Raw genomic sequence first — 12,571 nt, forward strand, 5'->3', positions numbered from 1 at the left:
TTGACACTTGGTCTCTGTGGATTCGACAATCTTTTATATTACTCTGACGCGTTCGTATACTTGCGAAACACCGCATCAAGTTTTTGGCGCCGTTGTCGGGGACCAATTTCGTCAAATTTCATTTTCCTGTTGTTATATCGTTTAGACTTAGACTATTTCCCGCCGGTCAATGCGAAGAACTCGCAACACCGGAAGTTTAAGCTTAGTATACCCTCTGGCGGAACCTGAACATTACGCTCGCGCACGTTTATTCTTTCATACAATTAAGAGAGCTATGGCCGAAGATCAAAACCAAAGGCCTCTTAAGGATTTCGCTCAACCATCAAATGAAGAACCTAGTTCTAGTATAGTAAACCCAACAATCCCAGCTAATAATTTTGAACTTAAACCATCCCTGTTACAACTAGTGCAACAGAGACAATTCACGGGTCTCGCTACTAAGAATCCAAACCAAAATTTAAAAATATTTCTTCAATTAGCAGACACTTTTAAAACCAATGGAGCTTCTCCTGAGGCAATACGTTTAAGATTATTTCCTTTTTCCCTCAGAGATAGAGCCCTATCATGGTTAGATTCCCTTCCACCCAATTCCATTACGACTTGGGATAACCTTAGAAGAGTTTTTCTTGCTAGATATTTTCCCCCGAGTAAAACCGTCGTTCTTCGAAACCATATAACTAGATTTACCCAAAACCAAGGAGAATCGTTGTTCGAAGCTTGGGAGAGATATAAAGAGTTGTTACGAGCATGCCCACATCATGGCTTAGAAAATTGGTTAATCATTCAAACCTTCTATAATGGACTTCATTACAACACAAAGATGACCATCGACGCTGCCGCAGGCGGTGCTCTGATGAACAAACCTTATCCTGAAGCTAGTGCCCTCATCGAAGATATGGCTCAAAACCATCAATCATGGGGAATCGAACGAGCGATAGTAGAAAGAAGGAAGCCCAGGAAGGAGTGCATGAACTAAGCTCTATAGACATTATGCAAGCTAAAATGGATGCATTAGCCCTCAAAGTCGAGCATATGTGCATAAACCCGAATACTATAGCCGCAGTTTCGTCGGATTGTGAGATATGTGGAACCAAAGGACCCCAATCTGCAGAATGCAGTCTATTAAACGAAACCCACTCTGAGCAAGTGAACTACACCCAAGGGAACCCATATTCGAATACCTATAAACCTGGATGGAGGAATCACCCGAACTTCTCCTATAAAAATAATAACCCTATTCAAAATAATGCACCCCCGAGACCTAGTTATCAAGCCCCTAGATCAAATCAACCTATGCAACCTGTACCATCAAAGCCGAGCCTTGAGAAAATTATGGAAAATTTTATCACCGCTCAAACCCAACAAAACAAAGAGTTCATGAACCAAAACATTCATGTTAACGAATTGATTACTCAGTTAGGAACCAAGGTTGACCAAATAGTTACTCATACCAAGATTCTTGAAACCCAGATCTCTCAGGTAGTTTTAAACCAAGCCCCTCAGACTACACCTGGAGGATAATTCCCTGGACAACCTCAACAAAATCCGAGAGGATAAGCCAATGCCATTACCCCACGAAGTGGGAACGCTTATGATGAGCCACCAAACCCTAGATTGAGTGAACCCGAAACTTCTAAGGAATGTACCAAACTCACGGACGAAGTAAAGGAACCAGAGGAACCTGAACACCAGGAAGGTCGAGAAAAAGGAGAAGAACCTAAAGATAAAACTTACGTACCACCCCTGCCATATAAACCACCTATACCATATCCGCAAAGACTCAAACAAACCCAGATCAATAAACAGTATCAAAAATTTATTAAAGTCATAGAAAAACTTCATGTAGAAATCCCTTTCACAGAAGCCATCACCCAAATACCTTCTTATGCAAAGTTTCTCAAAGACATCCTTACCAACAAACGAAGACTTGACGATCCGAAGCCTTTGGAGTGTAATGCTATTTCCGAGGACAAATTAGCAAAGAAAGATAAAGATCCTGGAAATTTCTCCATTCCTTGCCTTTTGGGTAATCATGTCATCGAAAAAGCTTTTCTAGACTTAGGAGCTAGTGTGAGCTTAATGCCTTTAGCGGTTTGTGAGAGGTTAAACTTAGGAGAATTACAGCCCACTAAGATGTCACTTCAGTTAGCCGATAGATCTGTTAAATATCCGATAGGCATTTTAGAAGATGTTCCCGTTAGGATAGGTCAGTTGTTTATCCCTACTGATTTTGTTGTCATGGACATCAAAGAGGACAATGATATACCAATCCTTCTAGGTAGACCATTCTTATCGACTACAGGAGCCATAATAGATGTCAAGAAAGGAAAGTTGACATTTGTGGTAGGCAACGAGAAAATAGAATTTATACTTTCGAAATTTCTTATGGTACCTGTGATAGGAGACTCGTGTTATGCCTTAGATATCATTGATGAATGTGTTAGAGAATTAGAACAAAAAGAAATTATAAAAACAATTAAGTTACCATCAACTCTCATAAGGGAAGATGATGACTTTAAGAAACCTTACATCAATGATAACCTTTACGAATGTTTATCCCTTACCCCAGATCTTATGCCATTCCCTAAGAAACCAACCTTAGAACTTAAAAAACTACCTAAGAACCTGAGATATGAGTTCCTCGATGAAAAGATTAATCGTCCAGTTATAGTTAGTTCTACCTTGAGCCAAGAGGAAACGAACCAACATTTAGATGTTTTACGAAGATATCCCTCAGCCTTAGGATATAATATCTCTGACCTGAAAGGTATAAACCCATCTGTATGCATGCATCGGATTTTGCTAGAAGAAGATTCAAAACCCTATAGGGAACATCAGAGAAGAATAAACCCTATAATGAGTGATGTAGTTAAAAATGAAGTTCTTAAGTTACTTGAGGCAGGTATAATCTACCAGATCTCGGATAGTAAGTGGGTGAGCCCTGTGCATGTAGTACCTAAAAAGGGAGGCATCACATTCGTGCAAAACGATAAAGGCAAACATGTAGCAAAACGTTTAGAAGGAGGATGGCGGATGTGTATAGATTATAGAAAATTAAATAAAGCAACTAGGAAGGATCATTTCCCTTTACCATTTATAGACCCGATGTTGGAGCGTCTAGCCAGACACTCTTACTTCTGCTATCTAAATGGATACTCTGGATTCTTCCAAATACCTATCCACCCCGAAGATCAAGAAAAAACTACATTTACATGCCCTTATGGAACTTTTGCCTACAGACGAATGCCATTCGGCCTCTGTAATGCCCCAGCTACTTTCCAACGTTGCATGATGTCAATCTTTGCAGATTACCTAGATGGTATCATGGAAGTGTTTATGGACGATTTCTCGGTTTGCGGATTTTATTTCCACAATTGTCTTGCTAACCTTGAGAAAATCCTGGAGAGATGCGTGGAGGTGAACCTCGTGCTGAACTGGGAAAAATGTCATTTCATGGTAACCGAAGGAATAGTTTTAGGACATATAATTTCTGAAAAAGGTATAGAGGTAGATAGAGCTAAAATAGAAGTTATAGAAAGCCTAAAACCACCAAAAACCATCAGAGAAGTCTGAAGCTTTCTTGGACACGCTGGATTCTACCGGCGTTTCATTAAGGACTTCTCCAAAATAACTAAACCTAGATGCTGCCCAACTTAACTACGCAACAACTGAAAAAGAATTACTCGTTGTAGTTTTCGCTATAGACAAATTTAGATCTTATCTAGTAGGAGCAAAAATTATAGTTTACACCGATCATGCTGTCATTCGTTACCTATTAAGTAAAAAAGATGCCAAGCCCAGGTTACTCCGATGGATTCTATTACTACAAGAGTTTGATTTAGACATAAGAGATAAAAAAAAGGCACTGAAAATGTAGTAGTTGATCACCTTTCTAGGTTAGAACATCTAAAACCAGAACTAGTACCCATAAATGATGATTTCGCCTATGATAGACTGATCGCTAGAGTAGAAACCATTGAAGATAATAACCTAGATCCTTATAAACATTCCCAAAATTCCTTAGCAATAAGTAACGTACCCTGGTATGCAGATTTCGTTAATTACCTTGCTGCTGATATAGTACCCCCTGATCTTGACTACCACCACAAGAAGAAATTCTTCCACGATGTGAGAAACTTCTATTGGGACGAACCGCTCCTTTTCAAAAGGGGTCAAGATGGCATTTTTCGCTGTTGCGTTCCAGAAGAAGAGGTAAATAATATTATCAAGCATTGTCATTCTGCACCCTATGGTGGACATGCGAGCACCTCTAAGACATACGCCAAGATTCTTCAAGCTGGCTTATTCTGGCCTACCATGTGGCGTGATGTCTATGCTTGCATTGTCAAGTGTGATAGATGCCAACACACTGGAAACATTTCAAGGCGTGATGAAATGCCTCTAAGAAACATTCAGGAAGTAGAACTCTTTGACGTATGAGGTATAGATTTCGTGGGACCTTTTCCACCATCCTTAGGAAACAGGTATATCTTAGTAGCTGTAGACTATGTGTCTAAGTGGATTGAAGCTATAGTTGCACCCACAAACGACACTAGGGTAGTAATCAAACTATTTAAAAACTATATATTCCCTAGATTTGGAACACCACGTTTAGTCATAAGCGATGGAGGATCACACTTTATATCGAGAATATTTGACAAACTTTTAAGAAAATATGGAGTTAGGCATAGAGTAACAACACCATACCATCCACAAACTAGTGGCCAAGTAGAAGTATCTAATAGGGAGATAAAACAAATCCTAGAGAAAACCGTTTCTATTTCTAGGAGAGACTGGTCTCAGAAGCTTCAAGAAGCATTATGGGCCTATAGAACCGCTTTCAAAACCCCTATAGAAACTACTCCTTATCAACTAGTTTATGGAAAATCATGTCACTTACCATTCTAATTAGAGCATAAGGCCTATTGGGCCATTAAAACTTTGAATTTAGACCACCTAGCCGCTGGAGAAAAGCGTACCCTAGACATTCATAAATTAGAAGAACTTAGGCAATCTGCCTACGAGAATGCAAAAATATATAAAGAGAGGACAAAATCCTATCACAACAAAAGAATAGTAAAGAAAAACTTCAATATAGGCGATCATGTTCTCCTTTTTAACTCTAGGGTACGACTCTTCCCTGGAAAGCTACGTTCAAGATGGACTGGTCCTTTCGAAGTATCCAAGATTATGAGATCCGGAGCCATAGAAATCAAGAACGATACTTGTAGTCCATTCATTGTAAATGGACAAAGACTGAAGCTCTACGAAGGAGGAGACATTCCAGCACACTATTCGAGCCACACCCTGATTGATCCACCGATTCCTACTACTACAGGTGTATAAATTCTAATCGTCAAGCTATTGACGTTAAACAAGCGCTGCGTGGGAGGCAACCCATGGTTTTTCTTTCATTTTACTTTTTCATATTTATTTAATTTTATTTTTATTTTATTTTATCATATTTTGCATTGAGACTAAAATTTGAATGATTTGCATTTTCAGGATCACTTTCTTAACTTTTGCAGGATGCAGGATTTCAATGACATGCACGTGGCCTATAGAGATAATGCTCAGAGAGAGTGCTAGATCGCTCTATATCAGCGCCCTATGGCACCCACACGTTATCCTGATCAGCACTGTATGGAGGCACTGGGTATCGAGCCGAGTATTCGATTCCTTAGCCACCAGCTTCACGGGGACGAGTTTGCAGATGACTTGAGTAACACCTACAGGAGCCTAACACTGGAGTTCTTGAGTTCATTCGACTATGACCCATACTCTGGACCAGATGGGTATGCTGCTTTCAGGCTTTTCGGAGTTGAGTACTCTTTCAGCCAGAAAGAGTTCAGCGACTTATTGGGTTTCCAGACCACTCCTGATGTTATCCCGGAGACACCTATGGGATATTTTCTGGGTAAGGAGGTCGAGAAGTTTTGGAGTGATATATCGGGTGGCCAAAGCCAAGATCCATCTACGCAACTGTCTCATGTCATATATAACCCCGCCTTCAGATACTTTTAGATGATATTAGCACATTCCTTCTTGGGAAGGCCGGATGCAGAGACACTACTGAGTGAAGAGGAGATCTTCCTATTATTTTGTGCATCCCAGTCTCGCCCAGTAGCATGTGGGAACTTTTTATTATACAGTCTCAGCGGTATCTCCAGATCTACCGAAGGAGTCATCCATGTGGGCGGAATCATCACGCAGATTGCTGTCGCTTTAGGTCTGTCTCGCAAGCTGTCACATCTCCGGATCTACTGTAGGTACACTACCATGGACATCGACTTCTGTTTGACCAGAGGATTGATGAGGAGAGCCTCTTTCCACCCATGTCAGTTTCGACTGTTAGTCGACAACGAGGCTATCCATTACTTCACACTGCCAGATCCTATGATGACCAGTGTGCATGATCCAGCGAATTAGAGTTATGCTCTGGAGGGCCAGGGAGAGACCGTTGAGGAAGCAAGATCACCACCCATTGTTGAATACGCACCTATACCACCATCTCCCAGAATCACTATTTTCTCTAATAATCTTTCATTGCAGACACCCGACATCCGCACTCAGATTGCGGAGTGTCGTAGAGAGATCGCAGCGTTTAGACAGGAGGTGGTTGACCTCGGTTTACAGATGGGAGTGTCTGATCTCACTCATGCTACTGAAGCCGACTGTCTATATCAGGAGATCGCAAAGCTCAAGCAGGAGGTAGCCATGCTCCGTGGAGCCTCTCAGGAAGATGACATCCCTACTATATGATCTCACCATTTCATCTTATTTTATCTCTCTTTTATATTTCTCGTATTTACGTAACTCATTTTATATATTATCGCATTTGGAATATTATATAAGCTACATCTATACATTGATATTTCTACTTTTATCTATATATGTCTTATTTTTCGTTTTATTTTCATTTTTTATTTTTCAGTTATTTATTTATTTATTAGTCTAATATTTAATTTTTGTTTCAATTTTATTTTTGTTTTTACCTTTATAAAATTATGTAAGTCAATGATGCTAGGAAAATCACAAAACAAATGCTATCCGGACCCCTCAAAACCAAAAGACAAGAGAAGCCCAAACCAAAGGACCAAAATCCGGCTCAGCCAGATTTTACCTTGTGGCACCCGCCATACACCCTGTGGCGCCCGCCATACACCCTGTGGCGCCCGCCACAGCGTCTGGAAAAGGTCGGGGGTAGAACCCCTTTCTTCACTATTTTTGCAACTTACAACCTTCCAAACCCATTTTTTCACCTTGGAAAAACATCCTTGAACCCACAAAAAGCTCATACTTTTCTAACCACCACACCGTACAAATCATCTTTCCGATTTCCATTTTCATTTTCATCCGTCGGATTTCGTAAAAATCCAACCTTTTCACAAACCACTTCATCTTCTTCATCACTTTTCAAGAGCTTTCAAATGGAGTTTAACGGATTCATTCTTCGAGGAGGGAAACCGGGGGATAGACAAAGAAAAATTATTGAACGGTTGCAAAATCGGGAAATCCTCCCGACAAGGTATGTTGACGAAAATTGTCTCTACACTTTAGGTATCTATCATAGCATATTTCATTTATTAGATAATTTAGGTTTGCATAATTTCTTTTCCAATAAAGAACCTACCTATGAGCGGTTGACAATTGAACTTTTGAGTTCCTTAATTTATATTGTCAACCCTAACACTGCTAGCACAGTTGGTACTGTCAAATTTAGAATGTTTGTTGTTGAATACCAATTCAGTACCGACGAACTAGCCAGCTTGTTAGGAATCCCTCACGGGGACGGTGCTATTTGTGAGCCCCCTTTGGATTCCGAATGGTCTGTTGAGGTATTTTCCTTCTGGGAGCGTTTATCAAACACTTCCATAAACTCTTTTGAAGGAGTTCTTGCCTCAACTATCCATAACCCGGCCATCAGAGTTTTTAGATATCTGTTGGCATGCATTATTTTTGGCCGGGAGAATCCAAATAAGGTTAATGCTAGAGAGCTTCTATTTTTACAAGGAAGTCTCACAAATAGACGTATTAATTCAGTCTCGTTCATGCTTGCCCATATGACTTTAACTTTGAATAAAGCGGGACCGATTTCTTTTGGTGGATTGATTACATCTATTGCTCGGGCGCTTAACCTGAACGATGAGATGGCTACCCTAGAACCCTTACCTCCTCGCACAATTAACCTAAAATTTTTGAGAGACATGAAATTATGCCGCTCGAGGAGAGAAGGATGATATATGCTTATGGTTCATGGTGTAGCCATCTCGTCTATTGTTTTACCGTGCACTAGACGTACAGATGTACGAGATGAAAGGAATTGGACCTACGCTTTAGATGCTCCACCTATTTTAGGTCCTATTCCTCCTAACATTCTTGATGAGGCGGGACATGACACTGATGATGAATATGATCGGCGAGAGAGATCTTCCGTACCCCATGTGTCCCCCCATCATCATTCACCATCACATATTGTACCATCTTCTTCTTCTGCAGGTACCACTCCTGGCTTCTATATTACATAGGAGATGTGGCGTGACCACATGGCTAGAGAGCAAAGGCGTGACGACCTTCTCTCTACCATCCAGCAACAAATGACGGATAACATGAACTTCATGCAAGAATCGCAGCGGAGGACAGACAGGTCCTACGACACTGTTCTACAGTCTTTGCTTACGGTTACCAATACACAAGCCCGCCAGCAACAATACCACCAGCAACACATTGCTCTCATAGAAAACACTCAGGGTACCTTTCTAGGTCACCTTCGAGAGGTGAGGACCGCTTAGGATGCCCTGATGGCGAGGATGGTTCAGAGAGACCGTCGTCGTACCCGATCTCGTCGTCCACCTCAGGATGGCGAGGGCACTAGTGGTCAGCAATAGGTTGTCAGGTAACTCTTTCCCTATCTTATTTCGAAACATTGGGGACAATGTTCGATTTAAGTGTGGGAGGAGACTATATCGTCTTTTCTTTATTGTTTTTTCTCATTTTTCCTTTATCGCTTTTTATTTGCTGTTCTTAGATAGTTTATTTATTGTTATTTCCTTTTAGTTGTTTATTTTGCTTTTTAGTATAATGCATGAGTTTGACGAGTCACCAAATATAGTAGATCTTTAGTACAATCTTACCTCCCCATACCTTTAGCCCCACCGAACTTTTTTTGAAAAAGAAAATAGTGTTATTCCGAAAGTTTTCAGGTTTTAAAGACATGTTTTGAGTAAGGATGCGGTGACTTGGGAGAACTTTGCGAAACATCAGTATCTGTTTTAGCACCATAGACTTCATAAATATAGGAATCATTCCCGAAACCCCATATACCATGGCCTTAATCATCATTTCCGTATAAGTCCTTAGTAGTTTATCTCAGCAGTCAGCTCCGGCCTACGCATCCTCTACGTAGGGGACCGATGCAAATGAGTGAATGATCCAGAAAAACAAATAAACAAAAAGCAAAAAGGTAACTCCGGTATAGGTGATCCTCACAAAGTCATTTAAACCAAAGAATTGTAAAAAATTGCTACAAAAAGAAAAAGAAAAAGAAAAACTTACCCACTGTTAGTTGGTTCAGAGGTATCTGGCGCTGAACTCGGTAGGGCGGATTACGATCCGATCCCCCACAACTACAGTTGGGTCCAATAAAAGGGTTTACACATATTTATGTGCCCGAAATCCCATGCTCATATCATAATCACTAACAGGCAACTCTACTACGAAGCATGTACGGATAACGGGCTTAATATGATTGCGCCTGAATGAAAAGGACACAAAAAGAGATGAAGAGGCAGGCCTAGGTATTGTGGGATAATATGGGTTGATTAATATAGGAATGAAGTTTATGTTCGTATTTGCGGATTAGTGTCATCATGATACCCTTAGTTCACTCAGTTAGTACCTATCACTGCATCCCGACTTGAACTTAGAATTTTTACCTAAAACACTCGTTTACACAAATTTTCTTTTATGAGCTTTTTAATGTTTTGCTTGAGGACAAGCAAAGGTTTAAGTGTGGGAGAGTTTGATAACACTGAAATTTAGCGTATTTTCGACTGCGATTTCACATGCATTGTAGTTATTTTATTGTTATTTTGTTGTGTTATTGCTATGTTTTCCTTTGTTTTCAGGTTTTTAATTTAATCGGAGCCCCGATCGAGAAAATGAGCGAAAAAGAGCCAAAAACCATAAAATTCAGCATTTTGTACTTGTGGCCTACCCCATGGTTGGCGCCATAGACCCTGCCATGACGTGTCCAAGCTCAACTTCCCTCAACTTCCACGTTCCCCACTACTTCCACTAAGGTGCCTCATTTTGTGCTTGTGGCGGGCGCCATGGCCTTGTGGCGGGCGACACAAGAGGAAAGTTTTTCCCTCCCATTTTCAAGTTGAAGGGCATCCTTGTCATTTCCATCTTTTTACTTGCTTATAAATAGAAACTCGAAATCACTTTTACAATCATCCAAACTTAGAGCAGAGGCAAACTCAGAGCAACTTTGTTTCACTTAGGCATATATTCAGTATTATAAAGTGGTAATCTCTTCGCATTGGAGTGTTACCACAATTGTGTAATCGAGTCTGTGATAGAGTCTGTAATCGAGTTTGAAGCACTTTTGAAGGAAGTTAATCCTGCCGCCATTTTCATTTCCGCTTTGTAATTTATTCAACCCTCCGATTGGAGCAGGTTTTTATTACTTGTCTTTATCTTATTTATTTTCCCGCACTCGCTTTAAATTATTTATTTCCTCGCACTCGCTTTAAATTATTTATTTCCTCGCACTCGCTTTACTTTTGTTTATTTCCTCGCACTCGCTTTAAATTATTTATTTCCTCGCACTCGCTTTAAATTATTTATTTCCTCACACTCGCTTTAAATTATTTACTTCTCGCACTCGCACTACTTTTATTTACTTCCCGCACTCGCACTACTTTTATTTACTCTCCGCACTCGCACTACTTTTATTTATTTTAATGCACTTTTACTTTACCATGTCTGACTAAATTTATAAGGTTAGAATGTAAGGATCGTAATTGAACCAGTAATCCGTATAATTGTTCGTAGAAACACTTAAGGGCTATTTTAACTTTCAACTTAAGTTTTCCCGCACTTCAATTCTGTTGGGTAAGATCGAAAGTCGTCCAACGTCTTTTTAAACTTAATTGTTTTTAACTATTTCAAAAACAGCGAAAGCGCTTTGTTTAGTTCATTAGGAGATTTTAACATTAAGAAGAAAAGAGATTTTAAAACTATTTTCGGACGCGTTTATAAGTTTAGAGTCTGGTTCGTAAGAACCTCTTTTGGTTAAGAAATCCAGGTTATAATACTTTTCAACTTAGTTAAGATACTATATTTCTTAAAAATAGGTTTACTACTCTAACGCAATGCGCGCCTTTTTATCAGTGACAATAAAAGGGTTTGATTAGGGATTACAACTCGGTTCTGAATACGCGAAAGCGACAGTTCCTGATAAATTAGTTCTTTTCAAAGTAGGAAACACTGCCCATAAGTAGCTCTATTAGCAAGTACTTGGATTATTAATTGATTACGTGAATTACATTTGACCCTGTCTTTATTAATTGAACTTTATTTCATTACTTTACTTTTCATTGCACACTCCAAAAACACATATTTTGATTGCCTTTGATAAACACCATAACAATAGATAACGATAGATTGACACTTGGTCTCTGTGGATTCGACAATCTTTTATATTACTCTGACGCGTTCGTATACTTGCGAAACACCGCATCAGCAACAATTGTTCTTTATTATAAATGAAAAACCAAACTTGTCCAAATAAGAAACATAAATAATATTCCTGCTAATTGCTGGTACATAATAACAGTTCTCTAACTGAATTATTAAACCACTAGGTAAAGTCAATACATAAGTTCCTACAGCTAAAGCAGCAACCTTTGCTCCATTGCCAACTCGTAGGTCGACTTCACCTTTTGTCAAATCTCTACTCCCTTTTAGTCCATGCACATTGGTACAAATGTGAGAACTGCATCCAGTATCTAATACCCATGATGCAGAAGTAGATAAATTAATTTCAATAACAAAAATACCTGAAGTTGAAATCTCTACTCCATTCTTCTTATCTTTCAGGTACTTTGGGCAATTTCTCTTCCAGTGTCCGGTCTTACCGCAATGGAAGCAGGTGCCTTCTTTTGCTATGCCTCCACTAGGCTTTAAAGCAGCAACGGTGGGTTTGGGTTTGGCAACTTCCTTGCCTTTCCCTTTATCACCCTGCTTAGTGGGCCTTTTGTTCTGTCTCTTTCCATTTCCGATCATCAGAATGGACTTCCCTTTTGACTTCAGATTCTGCTCGGCAGTTCTTAACATGACGAGCAGTTCAGGAAGAGATTTGTCCATTTCATTCATATTGAAATTTAGGACAAATTGACTGAATCTATCTAGCGACGATTGCAAGATCAAATAAGTCACAAGTTCCTTTTCAAGGGGAAAACCCAATCTCTCAAGGTTTTCCACATACCCAATCATCTTGAGCACATGGGGACCTACAGGGGCTCCCTCAGTTAACTTTCCTTGAAAAAGGGCTTTTGAAACTTCA

The 12,571-nt window shown here is 39.8% G+C and overlaps 1 non-coding gene across 1 annotated transcript; it reads right to left on the reverse strand.

The window, feature by feature from the left end:
• Positions 1 to 658: 658 nt before the first annotated feature.
• Positions 659 to 765, reverse strand: LOC127133264 (small nucleolar RNA R71). The gene has a single exon (XR_007807251.1). It is a non-coding gene; the product is annotated as a small nucleolar RNA R71 (small nucleolar RNA).
• Between the last annotated feature and the right edge of the window lie 11,806 nt (positions 766 to 12,571).

Source organism: Lathyrus oleraceus, chromosome 3, assembly GCF_024323335.1.
Source record: "Lathyrus oleraceus cultivar Zhongwan6 chromosome 3, CAAS_Psat_ZW6_1.0, whole genome shotgun sequence".
In the NCBI taxonomy this organism is placed as follows: domain Eukaryota; kingdom Viridiplantae; phylum Streptophyta; class Magnoliopsida; order Fabales; family Fabaceae; genus Lathyrus; species Lathyrus oleraceus.